General features: G+C 45.9%; 1 pseudogene; it reads left to right on the top strand.

Annotated features, from left to right (window-relative positions):
* Positions 1-13,957: 13,957 nt before the first annotated feature.
* LOC149336592 (uncharacterized) lies at positions 13,958-19,306 on the top strand (annotated as a pseudogene).
* The last annotated feature ends 2,624 nt before the right edge of the window (positions 19,307-21,930 follow it).

Raw genomic sequence — 21,930 nt, 5'->3', positions numbered from 1 at the left:
AAAATTTAAACAGACATCAATGAATTTCTTGGCCTCTGAATTGCATGTAATGAGGAAGTACCTAAACGCTGCCAATCGATGTCCGGATAATTGAAGTCCCCGAAAAAGAGAATGCGCGCATTTGGGTATTTAACAACAAGATGATTTATAGTATCGTTCAAATGTCGACAGAAGTTTGGGTTTGACTCCGGGGGCCTATAACAAACGCCATGAAGCACTTTTGGAGGAGCGCAACAAATTAGCCATAATGATTCCATATCAGATGTGCCGTGTGCAATAGAGCATGATATACCTCGGTGAATTGCAACAAAAACACCCCCTCCCCCCGCCGCAACCCTCCCCCTCCGCGAGTCTTTTCGATCGTTTCGGAGGACGTTGAATTAGGGTAAGTCAGTTAAAACTTCATCGTCGGAAACGTCACTGTTCAACCAAGTTCCAGTTGGTATATGTATATTGCTCCTGGATGACGAAATTGCGTTGGATATGAGTTCATGCTTTGGGAGGAAGCTGCGGATGTTAGTGACATCACGGAAAATGAGAGAACATTTGAGGGTGTCGCGCGCTGGCGTTTTATTGGCGCAGGGTGAAGGGACGATTGCTACGGAAGTTACTTTACGGTGTAAGTGAAGTGTCAAAAATATACAGTTTCGAGCCGATGTGAAGTGTTTTAAATCGCAATGATAACTTGGCAGACCTGGCTTTGGCAAATTTAACAAGTTGTTTTCGCGCGTGACGAACGGCATGCGAGAAGTCCTCTCCAACGCTCTAAACCATGTCCAGATTTTGCCGTTTGGAAGGGAGGGATTCTTTAGTTTCGCAACTTTTGAATTTCACGATTATGGGACGATTCTTATCTTGTGAGTGACGACCGAGGCAATGAGCTTTTTCTATCTCGCGAGGTTCTATATCTATTTAAAGGTTATTACGGCAAACATCAGTGATTAGTTTTTCAAATTATGCCCATGTTTCGCTATGAGTAGTGTCAAGGATACCATAGAAGATGCGGTTGTTATGGCGTGACCTGTTTTCAGCGTCATCTATGCGGGCTTCTAGTTCGTAGATTATACGAGCCATGTTGCTTGTGTGAGGCTGCATCTTTTCAATGTCGTTTCGAAGGTGAAGTAGTGCTTGGTAGTGTGTTTCGAGCTCAGCCATACGATTGCTTAACTCGGTTATGATTTTATCCGTAGTAGTGAGCTGGCATTTCAGGCCCTGCACTTCGGCTATTGAGTTTGGCCTGCGGTTAGTTTCCGGAGTTCCCCGAGTACTGCACTGTCGCCGTTACGACCAGGGTTAGTTTCAATATCTCCTGAAAACAATAGCAAAGAATGAACAACAGTAGCACACTAGACGGCAATGGCAACACGTCCCTGTGGAACATAATTGCTTGCTCTTTTGGCAAATCAGGCATATGATTTACCAACCTGCATCGCAGCAAAGGTTAGCGGGTTATGTGGCTGCACTGGGGTGCAGTCACCGAGCCCACAGAACGATTTTGTTGTTGTTGTTGTTGTTGCGACTGAGAGAAGGATAAAAAGGAAACTGCACGGGCCTGCCGACTGGCTCAAACTGAGCTACCACCGCTGCCATGTGCAGATAGAAGTGAGTGAGTGAGTGAAGAAACTTTATTTCCGCCAGAAGAAGACCCGTGCCCCTCCGGGTCCGCACGCAGGCGTCCGGGGAGGGGCAGCGTCGCAGCTGGATGACTAGCGAAGATATAGTCGCGCAGCTTCTGCTGCCAGGCGGGTAGCGTATCGTTGTATGCTAAGGTCGGCACTGCTGAGTATGGTCTCCCATTCCTCTTCATTATTAATTCTGCCATATCCTGGGGAACTGGGGCATCTCCGTAGTATGTGTTCGAGTGTAGCGGTATGCCCGCAGAACTCGCACACCTCCGCATCCTCCCTCGTGTCACCTCCTGTCCAGCTCCTCCAGAGCGGGGATGCGAAGTTTCTAGCTTGGAGTCTTCTCCAGTCATAGGCCTCAGCCGAGCTAAGTGATCTATCCGGAGGAGGATAGATCCTTTTGTTCTTTTTCTGAATGTCTGTGATGCTATTAAAGGTATTGGTTTCCTCTTTAGTGCTGAATTCGTATGAGGTGTCCACGGCTCCCCGGGGTGAAGAGGAGCGGGAGAGCCTGTGGGCGGCCTCGTTTCCAACCAGACCCGAGTGGGCTGGGGTCCAGATGATCAGAATATTGTGGGCTGGGATAAAGTCTTTTAGATATTTAGCCGCCATTTCGTGGATGCGTCCCTTGCTGTAATTTCTAATTGCGGCTTTGCAGTCGCTTACTACGTATTTGGTACCTGGCTGAGTAAGAGCGATCGCTATTGCAACCTCCTCCGCCACAAGGGGTTTTAAGTCAAGGTGTCTTACAACGCCTAACGTTCTGCCTGTGTCCCCGACGTCTACGGAGACAGTGTCTCCTAGCTTGCCTACTACGGCATCCGTGTAGGCCACGGTTCCCAGTGGCATCTGGCCTAGCTTAGCAGCCAGCTGTGCGACCCTGCTTTTCCTTCTGCCTTTGTCGTGGATGGGATGCATGTTTCTGGGTATGGGAGCGATAGTAAGATGCTCTCTTATTTCTCTTCCCAGATCTGTTCTGGTGTTCACTGTGCTATCTACAGTTACCCATTTCGCTAGCTCTAGGTATTTTCTTCCTGCGGGTGTAGATGTTAGCGTTTCGATTTGCGATGTTCTAACCGCTTCAGTCAGTTCTCTCCAATTGTTATGCAGGCCCATTTTCTCCAGTATATCATTGGATGTGGAAATGGGCAGCCCTAGCGCTCTTTTGACACATTTTCTGATGATTATGTCTAATGCCTTTTCTTCGGTTTTGTTTATTTTCAGGAATGGGGTTGCGTAGCATATCCTGCTAACGATGAAGGCCTGCGTGAGTCTTAGTTTGCTGGACTCTGAGAGTCCTTCCCCCCTTCTAGATACCTTTCTGAAGGCTCTGACGACAAGTTCAGCTTGCGCTTTGAGCTTGTCCAGCGTACTTTTGTTTTTCCCTTTTCTGTTAATATACATGCCTAGGATTCTTATTTCCTCGACAATTGGTATCGTGCTATTTTCAAGTGCAACCTCGATTGCCGGTACCCTTTGACTGCGCTTGCTCATTGCTACAAATAGCTCCGACTTTTGCGGAGAGCAGCTGAGACCCACGCATTTCGCATGCTCGTTAATGATATCAGCTGCCTTCTGTAGCTTTTCTTTCATTTCTGATTCGCCTCCTTTGTTTAGCCAGACATTTACATCATCTGCGTAGAGGCTGATGTTTAAGCCTTCTATCTCTCTAAGCTTGCGGGAAAGGTCCCTCATTACCAGGTTAAAGAGAAATGGGGAGAGGACAGCCCCTTGTGGGGTTCCTCTACATCCCACGGGGAACTCATCGGATGTGATGCCCTGAAAGGTAATGATAGCAGTCCTGTCCCTTAGGAACGATCGGATGTAGTTGTAGGTGTTTTTTGCTACAGCTATCTCATTTAGCCCATCAAGGATGGCGTCATGGCTGACATTGTCAAAGGCTTTCTTAAGATCTGTACCTAAGATCGCCTTCAGATTGCCGAGGTCCAGCTGTTCTACTATATCTCCATAGAGTCTTAGCATTGTATCTTGGGTGGTGAGCCCAGGCCTAAATCCGGCCATTTCACCTGGCCGGAGGCCGTTATCCTCCATGTATTTGGTCAGTCTGGTCAGGACGACCTTCTCAAGCAGTTTCCCTACACATGATGTTAGTGAGATCGGCCTGAGGTTCTCCAAGCTCCGAGGTTTGCCCTGCTTGTGTATAAGCGTGATCTTGGCCTTCTTCCACTCTTCGGGGACAGCGCCTGCTTTCCACACTTGGTTGAGATACCTAGTGAGGCTGTTTATTGATTCTTCATCCCGATTTCTCAACAATCTGTTATCTACTCTGTCCAGCCTACTCTGTCCAGCCTGTCCAGTAATTAACGGGTGCATATACGGGTAATATACGGGTGCATAGTATATGGTTCGGCAAGAGCATCCTACTTAAAAAGATTAGACCCCATTCATAACCTTGGTCTGCGCCTATCATCTGGAGCATACAGAACATCACCAGTAGTTAGCCTTTACGTTGAAACTAATGAAGCCGCTCTTGAGGATCGAAGAATTGCCCTTACATGCTCACATGTCTTAAAAATCCGTTCTCTTCCGAAACATCTCTGCCATCCAATTGTCACCAAGTGCCCATCTAAAAGATTATTCATCAACAAACTACACTCTATCAGACCATTACTACTGCGCTTTGAAGATAAATGCGAAGAGCTAACAGTGCTAGATGCCCTACCAAATATTGCACAAAGGAATGAATGTTTGCCACCATGGTACAGCCTACCATCAGTATGTGACTTCACAATGACACATTTAGATAAAAAGCAAACGCCACATGAGTACATATTACAGGAATTCTTTGCACTACAAGAAAAGTATGACACCTACATTGAATTTTATACCGATGGCTCAAAAACAGAAAGTCACGTTGGAAGTGCAGTAATCCAGGGAAAAAATAAACAGATAATGCGACTACCAGAATGCGCATCGGTTTTTACTGCTGAGTGTTATGCCATCTTTGTAGCTGTAGAAAAAATAGTAAGAGAGAATATCAAAAATAGCATCATTTACACCGATTCCCTGAGTATGCTTAAAGCACTGCACTCCAGAAATGCAGCTGAACCTATAATAGGAAACATCATACATAGCATAGTTAAAATCACAAATCAAAAGCATAACATTAAATTCTGCTGGGTTCCTAGCCATGTTGGAATTTTAGGTAATGAGAAAGCAGATGTATGCGCTGCACAAGCCCGGAATAGCCAAATAAAGCAAGTGAACATACCGCACAGGGATTGTTTAAAATTTATATACAGTAAACTCAAAAAAAAGTGGCAGGCAGCATGGGAAGAGCACGCAAACAATAAATTACATTCTGTTAAGCCCATTTTAGGGGAATGGCAATCATGCAGGCATCAAGAACGTTTTATCGAAGTTATTTTATGTCGGCTCCGCATTGGACACACCCACCTCACGCACAACTTTCTGCTAACCAAACAAAACACACCTCTCTGTGAAATGTGTGGTGCTGAACTCACAGTGAACCACATTTTAATTTCATGTGTCAAACTAGAAGAACTAAGAAAGAAATATTTTACAACATTTTATAGGGAAAGACTTCCATTACACCCCATGCTACTTTTAGGCGATCGTGCACTGGTTGACATCTCATGTATTTTTAGGTTTCTCGAGGAAGCCAGCGTTTTAAACAAACTCTAAGTATAAAAAGCTTCACCTTTAACAAAACCTCCAACCTTGTGTTTGGCGCATCATAGCCTCAGTTGCTTTTGCGCCATTAAAATCAATATAACTAACTAACTAATTAATTAGTTAAGAAGTGAAGTGATTAATTAGTTTAATTATTCAATAAACCAATTCACTAATGATAATGGCGATTTAATTGGATTTAATTGAATTCGTTGTTTAATTATTACGTGTGTGCAGCCGCTGCGGCGGCTGAGTGGTTATGGCGCTCGGCTGCTGATCCGAAAGATACGGGTTCGATCCCGGCCTCGAATTTAGATGGAGGGGAAATTCTAAAGGCCCGTAATTTGTGCGACGTCAGTGCACCTTTAAAGAACCCCAGGTGGTCGAAATTTCCGGAGCCCTTCACTACGACGTCCCTCATAGCCTTAGGCGCTTTGGGACGTTAAACCCCAATAGACCAAAGCAACCAATAATTAATTCTCTAATTACTAATCGTCGATTCAATTATTTTACAGAACAATATTTGCAATGATTCACTAATTCAACTAATAAATGCGTTCAATAAGTTAGTTACCCATTTCGTAAATCATCTTGGTGAGTTAATCATTCTTCATGATTTTTACAAAATTATTCAATTAAACCATTCTATTAATTACCCCTATAATGGACGACTGGCAGTTCGCGCTGACACTCTGATCACATGCTCTGCCGAGAGGTGCTGTACGCACCACTCGTGACACAAAAAAATGCTTTCGCATTAATACCAACCTCCTCCGGCCCTCACAAGAGCTTCTTATTAACACTCGTCAAGTTCGCAGCAGACACCCCGAACACTGGTAACTTGAAACATTTGCACTACATAAAGTGACCAAAATATTAAAAACACATTGCCACGCACTTTTGAACACACTGAATGCTGTTTGTTTGTTTATTTATTTATTTACTTATTTACTTGTTTGTTTATTTATAATATCCTGAGGGTTCAAACGTACATTACAGATGGGAGGGGCGGATTCAGAGGCATACACAGTCTACATGAAAAAAAAATGTTATTAGTGAAAAATATACACAAACTTCTGTAAAACCAGTTCAAAGAGAAAAGTAAGCACAAAAAGAATAAAAAAGAACAAAGGCACGAGCAGTGAATTTCGAAATAGGGAATGGTGTTCATAAATACAGACAAATATGACAAAGAAAACAAATATGAAAAAAGGAACACAGTACCAATATACTGTACCAATATACATAATAAACAGTTGATGTGAATTTTGCTGAAATTTCGCGATAATCCCTTTGAAACCGATCGGCTTCTGTAACGGTACTGAAACTGTTTTTTCTTCTTCCCTTTGCTTTTGCGTACATATGTGCCTATTTTTTTCTGTACTTTAGTTTCCTGCCTGACACTGTAGGGGTAACTTACTTTTTTTGATCTTTTTATCCTCTGTATCGCAGTATTTTTTTTTCTGCGCCGCTGTCTGCTGCCACGTACTGTAGGGGGCGGTGCACTCGACCAGCCGCTCTCGCAGCCTTTATATTCGGCCCTGCCAAAGCAACACAGGGAAAACAGTTCAATTCACTTGCTTGAGATGTTGACTTGGTGCGTTTGCTGAAAATCTTCGCTTCCTCTGTGTTATCTTAGGACCAATCTTTCGAAAATTATTCTTCGATGCAAACAACAATCTGGCATGCTTGAGCTGCCTTAACATGCTCCAAGTAACTCCGCAGATCCACATACGACGGCAGATACGCTACGGGCACTTTTTGAATGCTTTTTTGAATTCCGTCCTGATTGCTTGAGATGTCGTTGACGTAGCGCGTTTCCTTAAATTTTTCGCGTCCTGTTTGTTATTTTAACCTCAATATTATTGAGAATTATCTCTCGATGCAAACAACAATCTGGCATGCTTGTACCAATGAAAGAAAATATTTCGCAGTAAGTCGAAAAAAAAACTAAATTTCCTTAACTGCACACATTCTATTAACTTTTTTCGCAGAAGCGGTGCGGTTTCCTGACTACCATGACAGCAGTTGTGTTCTTGGCTCATTGGCGGACAACGACCATCCCGGGAGGGCGGTGAACACTACCAGAACAGACCCCTAGCGCCGTATTCGGTCATGGAACAGAGTTCGTTCAGGCAGGAGACACCTGCATCGAAAGGAGATGTGTTTGGCTGCCCCTCCAGTGCCTTCATTTCAGTGAACTTTGCCGCTGTTACGAGACACATTCACCTCGAGACAGGAGAAGAACCATTTAAATGCTCCGAGGACCCAGCGGTGTGTGCGAAGGGTGACGGTAAGGGAGATGTGCGGTGCCACACAGAAGGACCACCATGTGAGAGTTTCATGCACCCTTTTACAACTGAAGACTCTACAACATTACCTCCACACACGCATACGCACACTGGCGAAAGCCCCTTCAATCGCGACATGTGTCCTTTCACAGCTGCAGACTCAAGAAATGTCACACCACATAATAGTACTCACACTGGCGAAAGTCCGTTCATTCGCGACACGTGCACCTTTACACCTGCAGAGTTTGGAAGTCTAACTCCATACTATACTATGCCAACTGGCGGAGGCCCCATCATTAGCGACACTTGTCCTTTTACAGCTGCCGACTCGAGAAATGTCACTCCTCATAACTTTACGCACACTGATGAAAGCCCATTAAGTCGCAACACATGTACTTTTACACCTGCAGAGTCCGGATGTGCAATTTCATACTATACTATGCCCACTGGCGATGGCCCCTTCATTAGCGACACTAGTCTTTTTACAGCTGCAGACTCGACAAAAGTCACTCCTTATAATAGTACGCACACTGGCGCAAGTCAGTTAATTCGCGACACGTATACTTTTGCACCTACAGAGTCCGGATGTGTAACTCCATACTATACTATGCCAACTGGCGGAGACCCCTTCATTAGCGACACTTGTCCTTTTACAGCTGCCGACTCGAGAAATGTCACTCCTCATAACTTTACGCACACTGATGAAAGCCCATTATGTCGCAACACATGTACTTTTACACCTGCAGAGTCCGGATGTGTAATTTCATACTATACTATGCCCACTGGCGATGGCCCCTTCATTAGCGACACTAGTCTTTTTACAGCTGCAGACTCGACAAAAGTCACTCCTTATAATAGTACGCACACTGGCGAAAGTCAGTTAATTCGCGACACGTATACTTTTGCACCTACAGAGTCCGGATGTGTAACTCCATACTATACTATGCCCACTGGCGATGGCCCCTCCATTAGCGACACTTATCCTTTGACAGCTGCAGAGTCGAGAAATGTCACTCCGCATAATAGTACGCACACTGGCGAAAGTCCATTCATTCACGACACGTGTACTTTTACACCTGCAGCGTCTGGATGTGTAACTCCATACTATACTATGCCCACTGGCGATGGCCCCTCCATTACCGACACTTATCCTTTGACAGCGACAGAGTCGAGAAATGTCACTATGCATAATAGCACGCACACTGGCGAAAGTCCGTTCAATCACGACACGTGTACTTTTACACCTGCAGCGTCTGGATGTGTCACTCCACACACTACTATGCAATCTGGTGAGAAACCTCTTAAGTGCGACATGTGCCCTTTTAAAACTGCTTATTCGTCTTGTTTAACTCGGCACAAGCGAACGCACTCTGGAGAAAAACCCTTCAAGTGCGATGTGTGCCCTTTTACAACTGCGTATTCTACTGCTTTAACTCAGCACAAGCGAACGCACTCTGGAGGAAGACCCTTAAAGTGCGATGTGTGCCCTTTTACTACTGCGTATTCTACTGCTTTAATTCGGCACAAGCGAGCGCACTCTGGAGAAAAACTCTTCAAGTGCAACGTGTGCCCTTTTACTACTGCGTATTCTACTGCTTTAACTCGGCACAAGCGAACGCACTCTGGAGAAAGACCCTTCAAGTGCGACCTGTGCGCTTTTACAGCTGCCCGCTCTGACCATATAGCTCTGCACAAGCGAAATCATACTGGCGAGAAACCCTTCAATTGCGACATGTGCTCTTTTGCAACTAGAAGCTCTAGCCATCTCACCCAACATAAGCGTACGCACACTGGCGAAAGCCGTTCGAGTGCGATAAGTGCCCTTTCACAAGTGCGCAGTCTTCACAATTAAATCGGCACAAGCAAATTCACACTTGGGAATGACCCTTCAAGTGCGATATATGCCCTTATGCAGAGTCAGCGCGAGGATCTATGAAGCGTCATATGCTAACGCACATTATCGCAGAGGGATATCGCTGTACCCTGTGCTCATTCACGTGTTTAGATACGGAGAGCCTCAGAGAGCACCTGTCCTGTTAAGGGCAGTGAAATCTTCAGATATACGTGCCAATGTCAGATAAATGCTCCTGCCACTGGAGTATAATTCAATGCGCCTTACCACATAATTAAGTGTACATGAGTAGCCGTCACACGAGACGTAGTTTTCTTGAAATGTCATGGACGTCCAATATTAACGACTTTTTTACTAATGCGGGGAGGTAAATGCAAGATTTCGCAGCTTTTATTCTTTACTCAATGTTGCGCGCTGCGGCACTCTTGCTAATAAGTGACATTTTAGAGTTTCACACAGCACCATTACCTTGATATTTGTCTGAAAGTCAAACATTGTATACTGAAAGAGGTATACCGCAAAATTTGCGGAGGGCACTTACGTCTATTTATGTGCTATGATTGCGAAAGCATCGCTTGCGTATTTTCACTCGTTTTTAATTTTATTTACCTTTTTATATTATTTTTCCTTTGTAGTGATACACCCACCCACAGCATACCCTGCGTTCACATTTGTTCGCCAATATGCAACGTTGTTTTATAGGCTATGAGCTGTATGCTCGCATAGGAATCTGAAAAACTTTGGTTCAAACGTCTGCATTTTAGATATAAATGTTATTTTTGTGTGTGTACCACGCTGACGTCATCTGGCAGTTTTACCACCAAACGCTGACTCCGCGGTTCGTTCCTGATGAGCCACAAACCAAGCTTTCACATTGATAAACTGTGGACCACAGCGGGATTGGCCGCTCGGGGCATGCTCCTTTTCTTATAGGGCGTTACTTGGTGAAAAATATTCATGACAACTTCATTCGAAATCAGTTTCGCTACGCAGAGCTCGTTTCGAAATTCCTGCTTCCAGTGACAATGAGAAAGTCGGGCTGCGGACATTCTGCATGTTGCAATAAAATTACTACAGCACTTAGCCAGGAGTCTCTTGCGTTGACAAAGTCCTGCGGTGTCTGCCGTTGTATCTATACTGATCATTTGCACGCCTACATTCAAACAAAGAAGGAAATTTTCACTCCATGTCTCAGCAATGTGTTCCAAGAAAATCTTCTAACGACTCAACATTGGTTGGATATGGTGCACACACATTTTCAAACTTGTTTCAGTACACTACGGGCGTCCAGCGCATCTATCTTCTAGCTTATGCGGGGAGCCAGTTGAAAGCGGTCAAGTGATTCCCCATTAAAGCTAAATGAATAAAACCACCAAAATTGACAGACGACTACGGTGGTCGGTATTGCGAAATTTCAGCACAGCTCTTCAGACGCCACCTGCCGCAGCTCGAAGGTGGCGTGTTACGCTGCTAGCCACCCTACGGGATCTTCACATGGCAGTCACCTTCCAGCTGCCTGTCCAATCCTCCCTCCACTTTCGCCGTGGCGGGAGGCGTTTCGCTCCTCTACTACCTCTCATGGTTGTCAGGTGGTGTGTTAAGCCAACGCCGACTCAGACGACTACGATGAAGGAGTAAGAAACAGGGGTAATTGGTTGCGTTTTTCGGTAAGGAAATGACGGAGTAACTGTCTCCCATATTTAGATGGACACCGGAACCGCGCCGTAAGGGGAATGTAAGTGGGGAGTGAAAGAAGAAAGGAAGGAAGAGGTGCCCATGTGGAGTGCTCCGGAACAATTTCGACAACATGGGGATTTTTAACGAGCACTGACATCGCACGGAACAAACTCGTCGCCTGCATCGAAATGCGGCCGCCGCAGTTTGGTTGGAACACCTGCAGGTACTCCGGCTGTGTAGACGACCGCCTTCGGGCGGAGGGGGGGGGGGGGGGGGGGGGAGTGGAAGATCTGCGGTTTAAGAAAGCAAGTTGAGCCCAATTCGTTATGGGTGCCTTATATTGCTAGGGATAACACGTTTGGTAAAGCGTTACGAAGCAGACGTGCATCATTGCGCCAACACCAAGATGGGCCCGATTTCCGCAGCATTTTCTTGAAGAAATATTTGGGACAGCCGTCGGTCATTACGCTGCCGTGTTTGTCCCAGCGTCAGAATACCTTTCTTGCCCACCAGTGGTGGTACTAGAATCCCTTCCACTCTCCGGAATGGCTCAGTGAATAGGGTTCTCGGGTAGGAACCCCGTGGATGCGGGTTTAATCCCGATCTTGGCGGCTGCGCTTAGATGGCGTCGAAAGGGGAGGTTGGCTGTGTCATGTAAGTGTCCGTTAGAAATAGCGACCCAATCTAAGATATTCGGAAGCCCTCCATTACGGCAGCGGTTTATCTGTTTGGTTTTTCCAACGGCTGCATTGTCTGAGCAAGTGAAATACAGAAAAATTATTTTTAGCTCATTTTTATCACGCACTTTCGGAAACTATAATAAGCATTGGAATGCGAACATTCCGGGAGAGATCTGCCTCGTCGAGATCTGAACTGTAAAGTGTGTTTGGGTGCCTGCGCGCCCGTTTGCGTGTGTGCGTGTGAGTGCGTGTGTGCGTGCATGTGCGTGTGTGCTCGCGCGCGCGCGTGTGTCGCGGCGTCGCAGTTGTCCGTTGTAGCCAGCAGTGGACACCCTTTAACCTGCGAAAGCAACGCAGGGGGTGCTTGGAAAGGAGAAAGTGAAAGCACCTCCTCCTCCCCCCCCTTAGCAACCAGCGCGGCGGTGGCGGGCGTAGCAGTGCATAGCAACCGTAACGTCACACAGTAGCGGTAGAACAAGTGCGCGCGCGTCGGCGGTGGCAGCTACAACGCCACTCCTTCGCCAGACGTCTCGTTGCAGTTGAGTGACTGAGACGCATAGCGCCGATGCGGCCCAGTGATTCCGCGCCCAGCGGTTCGGGGAGCGGCAGTGGGTTAACCACAAGGCTTCTGCCAAGCAAACTTCAAATTTTCCAAAGTATCTTCGGTATTTTTTTGAGAAGAAGAAATGCGCAGTATCTCACTCATACATCTCGCTAAACACATGAACTAGAGGGAAGGCGCATAACTGCCCTCATGAAACAGTGGACACCTCAATCGTTCTTTAAGCGACGTGGAGGTAGTGAGAGATGTGCGCTGCATGCTTTGGCATTGACAACATTGGGCCAAAAACGCTGACACCTGGAAAGGTGGTTGGTGACTTTGATGTAGATATAAAGATAAGCGGGAATTTCTTACGACGTGTGCGGGAGAACGTCTCGTTCCTCTCGCTCGTAACGGCTCCCACAGCTGTGACAACCTCGCGAAATAGTTGCGCAGACCTCGTCTTTGGAACCAGGCATTGGTGCTGGAAGTCGAGCATATATCCATTTATCTCCACTACCACAGAGCTTCCTTCATGACAATCATGAGATTTTAGTGGAGTGTTTCTTTAAGAAGGAAAGTGTGAGAAAAGTAAGAAGTTGTCTGTAATTGCATATACATCCCTCTCGAATTCTTTGCCTCAATCTATCGAAAAGCTGAAGCAGTTGTTGAGCTGCGCTCAAATTTCGCATTACGAAGTAACGGAATTGTGGGCAATTTTTATTTGTCTTCTCTCTCTTTCTTGCATTGTTTATTGACCAAATGTCAGCTGCCTCTAGAATATTTTCCTGTGCAGTATGCGATGTAGGCGTAATGCAGGCCCACACGCGAAAACGTGCATTATATGTATATCAATGGGGGGGTCGGGGGGGAAGCACTTCTATTTACTTCGCCTTCAGAACACAAGTGTCGGTATCTGACTATCTCAGGTACTCCGGTTTGCCCACCTTGAAATATCGTTGACAAATGCATCGCTTGATAATGTTCACCATAATCAATTATCAGACAAATAGAATTTCAGGCGCGAGCCCTACTTCGACATCGTCAGCTATGCGCTACCTGGCAGTGCTAGGTGGCATTATTCCCCCCTTATGAAAAAGAAGAGCGCTGTCGATGTAACAAAAATAAACAAAAAAAACGAACAAAGTTCCGCAACTGAAGCGTTCCAAGACATCAACACGTCTGGGTGACCGAGTATAGTACGGCTCAAGCCGCACAACGTGCACAATGTCAGAGCTGGGCTGTCGCCGTCGGGGTTGCGCAACACCGTCCGGAACCACTTCATAGTTAACGTCACTCACACGCCGTACCACCCTGTAAGGGCCAAAAAAAAATTCGGGGGGCACTTTGACAGTCTAAAGTGCGTAGAGGCGAAAGCGTTTTCCGCACCACTTAGCCTATTTGACACTGGTGAAGTCACCGCTGGATGACGTCACGCATAATTGATGTCGAAGTAATGACAAATTATTGACTAATTACTGCTTAATAACTCAGCACTAATTGACTGCTAATTGACAACTTGCAGAAAACCTTCTGCGCCTGCGCGGAAAAAGTGCGACGCTAGCGCCCCCAGTTTGGTTGGAAAGCAAGCAGACGATCCGCCGTTTCTACGCTGCTGGGCCGCGCGCGCCGACACGATGCCAGCGCACTGCGTCGCGTATGGATGCAGTAACTATTTTTATGGCACAACGGACGTGAAGTTTTTTAGATTTCCATCGGCGAAACTGTATCCCGAGAAGCGAAATGCATGGATAGCTGCGGTGAAGAGGGAAAATGTAGACGGTTCGTTGTGGCAGCCGAACGACCGTTCACGCATCTGCAGCGCGCATTTTATCACAGGTGAGTACAGAAGCACACTTGAGAGACTTATGACAAGTGTTGAGCACCACTTACTGTTGAACTATACTTAGGTTTCCATACTTTGATGAACCAGCGTAAAATAACAAAGAAAGGCTGCACGGACGGAAGCGCTTCCGTCCGTGTCGTTTCCGTCGATGCGCTACCGTCCGTGCAGTCTTTTTTTGTGTTGGCCGTCGTGTTATTATGCACGAGTTCATGGAAGTATGACGAGCCTTCTTCGGTTTGACTAAACGTTTAATATCGGTGAAAATTACAGGGCGGCCGTCAACTTTTATGAGGCACCCTGACTACGTGCCGAATGTGTTTTGCTACAAGAGAACTCCGGGTCCAGCTGCCGTGGATCGGCACAACCGTAGTTTGAAAAGACAGAAAGGTGAGCCCGAAGTTTCATACTGCTAAGAGATTATGCTGGCAGCTACATGTGCTCCTTTTTCGGAATCTCGGTTGAGCGCGGCGGTTGAGGAATCTCGGTTGAGGAACGTTGCCGCAGTCACGTTTAGGAGCGCTGTAATAACATGAAAATAGCGGTAATGAAAACTGTCATTGTTGCTTTAAAAAATATACAGCTTGATATCACTGTACCAATGGACTATTTGCGAACATTTCATGGTAATCAAGGGCGAGGCGCGTCTGTGCAAGCGTTATGAGACACTGCGTTGGGTACAGCAGCGAGCGCGAAAGTTGCACTGTTATTGCACTGCCTTTCGGTAAGCGTCGCAGGTGTTGATATTTCAACGGGAGCATGCACTTATGCCTTGTGATCAGTCCAGTGATCGAGAAACTACGTTTGCTGTGGGCCAGTGATATGTGTTCTCAAAGCTTGCCCTTGCAGCTTTGTGTTTGTTTCCAGGAGTTCTCAGTACTTAATATGTTATTGGTGGCAGTGTACACCACTTTTAGAATATTTAGAAACTATTCCTTTCATTTTATGTGCCATATGGCATCACAGTTTTTCGTTGCTATTGGTTTCACTGGCTGTGTATGCTTCAGCTTTCATGATATATGCGCCCCTCACTAAATCTCGCGAAACGTCATTCCAGGTGCTACTAGTGGAAACCAGCTGCATAAAGGGCACAACCTGGCTGATCAACTTGCTGCCACACAACAGCCAACATCCCTTTCACCGACCCAAGTGAAATCCATTGAAGGTATATGCCATTAAAACACAGTAACCTAAAGACATGTGAGACACCTAGCATAAGCATTCTCATTGCTAAATAAACTAAAAATGTGTATGTTTCTTCTGCTCAGTTTACTCCAGTCCTGTATGCAAAGTTATTCAGCATCATAATATTGTATTTTGTACAGGGTAGCAACAAGAGTTTTCTTCTAATAACAGAATAAGAAGAGAGATTGTCAAATTCTGTTCTAGTAATTTTTTTTCATTTCTACGCTTGACTTTAAAAATATTAATTTTTTATTGGCTTCAATCTGAAGCTGAGTGCCCATGAGTTATTGTGTATAGAACTTGACTTCTATACTTTAAAAGCGCCCGGAAAGACAAAGACAAGAGAACTGGACGGTACTGTCCTCGTCTTTCTGAGCGCTTTCAAAATTTAGAACGCTATACCAACTTGCCTGGCAGGCAACTTTGTTAATTAAACAATAAAATTAGACAAGTGCATAAAACACTTGCTCCACTCCTAAACTTGGAAATGGCTACATGCCATGTTTTGTTTTTCCAACAACAGCAGTATGTGCATGAGTGTGATTACGTAAAGAAATGTCAAGTTTGAAGACACTTGCACAGCTCTCAGCTTTCTATTGGTACGTACAGCCTGTATCAACATTTTCAGGCTCCATGGTGAGTAGAGGGTCGACTTTTAGCAGAGGTGCTTAGAATATGAATAGTACTGCACAGAAGCAAGTACTGGGTTTGTGCAAACTTGAATAATGAGACTAAGAATGGGAATTTCACTACTGTATTTCACTGTTCGTGACCAGTGCAGCAGCTGCTACAAGCAAAGAGGGAAGATGAATGCTATGCGCTCAGCACCTCAAATTATTCTTTCGCCCACAGAGGATGCTGACATCAGTGCAAGTTGCCTAAGAGAAGATGTCGCACCGCATGAGGACCTAGAAGAGGTCGAGCATTCTGCATATGGTAAGCTAATCAGTGCTTTCTCATACTCTACAATCTGAGACAACCTTTGAAAGTTCCCCTACAAGATGAGGCACAAATACTTGGCTAGTCCCATTTTCGTGTACAAATAATGGTTCTAACAGATTAAAACATCGCTTGCCTGTATTATTGAACCAACTTAATGACACAGACATAAAAACAGCACCTAAACCTGGACGCATGAAATATTTTAGAAGCAGCTAAGATTTTCAGTAATAGATAACAGTACTATAATTATAATTTGAAGCAATTAGAGATGTGCAGTCCAGCATAAAATTCAGGAAAACCTCGTGCATAGATGCATGTATTTGGGTTTGTGGTTTTATTTCCGAAGTATGTACGGGGTTGCTTAAAAGTTCTCAGGCCACAGGCTTTGCTTTTTGGCAGCATATGCTGTTGCTTATTATGGCAGTGAAGCTACAAAGTTTTTCAGAGGTGATAACGATGCTTCTCCTAGCTTACAAGATTTTTGGCTTCGGGGGGGGTCGTAACTGCCAGACTACACTGCTCAAAAGCGGGCCTTCTGACCTGGGAACTTTTGACCGACCCTGTACATACTGTGCCTTCTATGTATAGATTTTCTATGTATAGGGTATAAATTTCTTTAAAGCATGTATTTTTGCGCCGACTGGTTATAGGAGCTTTACGGTGATATGCAAGAACTATTTGCCTATATTTTTATATTGTAATGCATTGACTGCTGCAGAAAACTCCACATTTATGAACTGTGAGTATGAGCTTCTTAAACGCAACATGTATTGATATTATGCAGAATTTTGCCTTACCTTGATAGGTATTTTTTTGCAACTATGCTCCTCCACAATATTTCATTGCTGCATTACCAGTAACCACTGTACACTTCCAGAAAAGGGCCAAGGGCCTTACTCAAGCTGCTTACATAGCGGCTTTTAGTCCTTGTCCTCGCATTTTTCTGTTCCGGAAGAAATATGGAATAAAGTGAATGTGATGAATGCTTGCAAAACATATTATTCTATTCAGAAAACCATAATCATATCTTTATTTACCAAGTAAACAAGAGTACACTTGATGGGCCGTGCCAAAGCCAAACAGGGGCTTAGCAGCAGTGCCTGGCAGTTGAGAGCAAGTTTTTGTACAGCACTAATTATACAGTTCATCAAGGACCTGGCATGCAATTTTTTAATGACTTGTAAAAGACTCATCTCTTGGCGTCCTTTTTTACACTGCACCTCCTGAAATTAGGTGCCGTCTTCATGGCAGTTTATCTTTATGCTTGCAGATGACGTTGACATGGCTGTGGACATCTCAGAGGATGTACCTCCTGAAGAGCTACAACAGCTGGAAATTTCTGCAAATGGTGAGCTCATATGCACATACATCATCAGCTCATAGCATGGTTGCTTCCCGCACAGAGCTGTTGTCATGGCAGACATCTTTTCATATTTACAGGCGACACTGAGATGGCTGCAGATGGTGTAGTACCTCCTCAAGACCTTGAACAGCTGGAGATTTCTGCAAATGGTGAGCTCATGTGTGCATGCAAACGTTGATACCTTTCTCGCCATCTTTATATGTTGAATCTGTTAACATCACCATTTACAGAAGCTGTTGTTCGCACAATACGCTTTCCATACAGTCCATTGCATTATTTACAGGGGACATATGAGCAGATTTTTTAAGAGACGATGTACCATACTCTGAAGCACTAAACTTAGTGAGGCAGAATGTTTCTATTTAATTTATGTCAACAAGATGCTCTTTATCTGTTGCAAAATTGACATGGCAGTCATACATGTAGCTTTATTCTTGTACAAGTGAACACCATCCAAATTTTCCTGTTCTAAGTTCAACACAGCTATCGGGCAGCTGCCGTGGAACTTCTAGCTTTAATGCTCTCTCTGTTAAGGTAACAGATCTGTTTTCCTTTGGCATTACTTGCAGATACCAAGGCACACTCAATGCAGGGGTGCAGCTGTGAAGAATGCAGCTGTGGCAAAGTGACACGAATGGAGCGTGAACTAGGCAAACTACAAAAAACAGTGCTTGTTCTTGAGAAGAGGAACCTAAAACTTGAATGCAAGCTGGACAGGGTCAAGTCGAGGCTTCTCTCATTAAAGACACTACATGATCCAAACAACTGCATGCACTACACTGGACTGCCCAACTACGAAGTTTTCAAAGGCTTGTTTGAATACCTCACACCGCGCGCCAGTGAAATGTCTTACTGGGGTACTGGCAAGAGGAGAAAAAGTGACCTTCGTGGCCGCCCAAGAGATTGGGAATTGGCCAACGAATTCTTTATGACCTTGGTTCGGCTGAGAAGAGGAATGTGTGGCAAAGAACTGGCACGCAACTTTGTCATGAGCGAAAGCCAGGTCAGCCGCTCCTTCACCACGTGGGTGAACTTACTGAAACGAGAGCTTCAAAACCTCACCACGCTGCCTTCTCGAGAACAAATCAAGCCGCACCTGCCAAAGTGTTTTCAGGAATTTGAGGACACGCGCCTGATTCTCGATGCAACAGAAGTGAGAATTCAACGACCATCATCACTAAATGCACAAAGGCAAACATTTTCACCCTACAAACACTACATACATACAAGGTGCTTGTAGGGTGCACCCCTGATGGGTATTTAGCATTTGTATCGCGCCTTTGGGGTGGGTCTGTATCTGACAAGGCCATCCTCGAAAGCACCGGGTTGCTTGATCAGTTGGTGGAAGGCGATGCAATCATGGTCGACAAGGGTTTCACCTTTCCTTACATACCCGCAGGGGTGACCATCTATCGACCCCCCTTTCGTGAGCGCCACGAGAAACAGATGCCGGCAGCAGCGGTTCATGAAACGCGACGCATTGCCTCTGCAAGGGTACATGTTGAACGGGCTATAGCACGGGTAAAAAGCTTCAGGATATTAGATCAGCCATTCCCAATCTCTATGATTGACATTGCTGAACAAGTATTTCAAGTGTGCTGTTTCTTGAGCAATTTCAGAAATCCGTTAATAAAAGATGAAGCTACATCATAACCATTGAATATGATATTTCAATGCAGTAACCTGGAACTGCTCTGTGTGGTCATGACCAGACAGTGCTGCTATAAAAGTGTTGACATTATGATTGTTTTACTTGTTTGAAAAAATAAAAATCATGAATGCACAATGAAATGCAAGTTTTTTCATTTTAAATCCGTCCACATGGGGAAGACTTATCTCGGAGTGCAATAAGTGCAGCAAACATCACTGCGGCATCCAAAACGCCTAAGAAAACAGATTTTTTATAGTTGGCGTGTCTAGGTAAAGGAGCAAAGGTCACACATTAGAAGCAAACATGTAATCACTGTGAACAACTTCAGATGTCAGCTCCATCAAATATATTTTTACTAAAACAGCTACTGTGTCTCTGCCAAGTTGGTGCCCGAGCAAAACACATTTATTGCTGGCAAAACCAGATTTAAACATGGTATTTATTCTTGCTGTAACGGGGGGGGGGGGGTTATTACCAAGTACTGGGGCGACGGCAGCAGTCCAGGACCAGGTCGGCGAAGGACACACAAGCGTAGCACTGGCAAAAACTCTCGAGCACTGCCACCTCTTCTTCGTCTTTGCAAATCATCAGACGCATCTTCTTCTTTAGCCTTACAATCACCCCGGGGACAAGAGGAGCCATCCTGGCAACTTAGGGTGATGGCAAGACGGCGGGGTCCTAGTAGGGCTTGAGGCGCTGCACATGAACGGTCTCCCGTCCTCGGCGGCGGAGATCAGGAGACGGCGTGAGGGGTTCCACGACATAATTAACCGGAGAGGTGCGCTCCAGTACACGGTAGGGACTATGGTACTTGGCTAAACATTTTGAGGAGAGACCGGGAGTTCTTGAAGGGATCCAGAGCCAAAACAAGTGCGCCAGAAGAGTAGTTCGGTGAGGTTTGGCCTTGGTCGAGGCGTGAGCGCTGGCGATACTGGGTGTCAGTCGTGAGTGAGCGGGCGATTTGGCGTAACGCAAATCGAGGGAGGAAAAGAGTTCAGCCCCTTGCAAACAGTCCAGAGTGTCGTCTATGCGCGGAAGGGGATAGACATCTTTGCCCGTAATCTTATTAAGGCGGCGGTAATCTACACAGAAGCGTATGGAGCCATCCTTCTTTTTGACGAGCACCACAGACGACGCCCATGGGCTGCTTGAGGGCTGAATGACGCCGCTCTGGAGCATCTTGTCGACTTGGTCTTCAATGACTTGGCGCTCGGCGATAGACACACGATAGGGACGTTGTCGCAGCGGTGCGTGGTCACCTGTGTCGATGGCATGGGTGACAGTGGAAGTTTGACCCAAGGAACTTTGATGTGAGTCAAATAACGAGCGAAACTGATGAAGTAAAGTAAGAAGCTGTGCCCTTTGCGGCGCTGGAAGGTTGTCGTCGATGGAGCGAAGGAATGCTTCGGTTGAGGAGGGATCGGGCGCAGCAGTAGGTGGGCTGAGTGCGGATATGGAGAGGTGCGGCGAGTCGTCCGTCTCTTCGCAGATGAGCAGAGACGCGAATGGTTGTACCCTGCCGAGACATTCACCTAGGCGCAAGGCGTTGGGGAACGAGAATGGGTTAGACACGAACGGTACGAAGAGGCCAGCGGATACAGTCAGTACGGCGTATGGCAGAGGAAGACACTTGCGGTGCAGAAAGATAGGGGACGGTGTGAGGAGGACAGTGTCGTCGCGAAGAAAGCCGCAAGAGAGGGGTACGAGAACTGAAGAGCAGGGGGGCAGGTCAATATCTTCGGCAACGAGGGCCTTAACACAGGCACCAGAAGGGGCAGCATCCAAGACAGCTGGGGGCAGGTGAGAGAACTCGACTTCAGCTCGAGCACAATCGATGATAGCAGCATGGCGCGATAGGAAATCCCAGCCCAGGATAACAGCATGAGAACAGCAGGGCAGTACGACGAATTCGACAGCATAGATGGTCCCCTGGATGACAACTCGAGCGGTACATGCTGCAGACAGCTGGATGTTCTGAGCGCTGGCAGTGCACATTGAGAGTCTAGCAATTGGCGTCCTTACTTTTCTTAAACAACTACACAGCTTTGCGTCCATGACAGAAACCGCAGCACTAGAGTCGACAAGCGCCATGACAGAAACGCCGTCGACGGAAATTTCGATGAGGTTAGCGGCCGACGGATGAGGCCTTTTGAAGTTCAATGTGATGTTCGAGTGTTCCTTCTTGCGGTAGAGAAGCTTCCTGCTTGGCCTAACAATCTGCTACATGGGGCATTCTAGGAACATTCATTTGCCGCCGCGGTGGCTGAGTGGTTATGGTGCTTGGCTGCTGACCCAAAAGACGCGGTTTCGATTCTGGCCGCGGCGGTTAGAATTTCTTTGGAGGAGAAATTCTAGAGGCCCGTGTACTGTGCGATGTCAGTGTACGTGAAGGAACCCCAGGTGGTCAAAATTTCCAGAGCCCTTCACTACGGCGTTTCTCATAGCCTGAGTTGCTTTGGGACGTTAAACCCCATAAACCAAACCTAAACCGAACATTCATTTCTCTGTGGCCTTAATACTTTTGACCAAGACTTTACATTTTCAGTGAAAGTAACATTTTTTTCTCGCGATGGTTCACAGTGGCTTACGGGCTTGCAAGTATTGTATGGTCTGCCTTCTCATCAGC

Source organism: Amblyomma mixtum, chromosome 7, assembly GCF_055824585.1.
Source record: "Amblyomma mixtum isolate Tamu chromosome 7, ASM5582458v1, whole genome shotgun sequence".
NCBI lineage: Eukaryota > Metazoa > Arthropoda > Arachnida > Ixodida > Ixodidae > Amblyomma > Amblyomma mixtum.
This window is presented reverse-complemented; position numbering and strand designations above follow the sequence as displayed.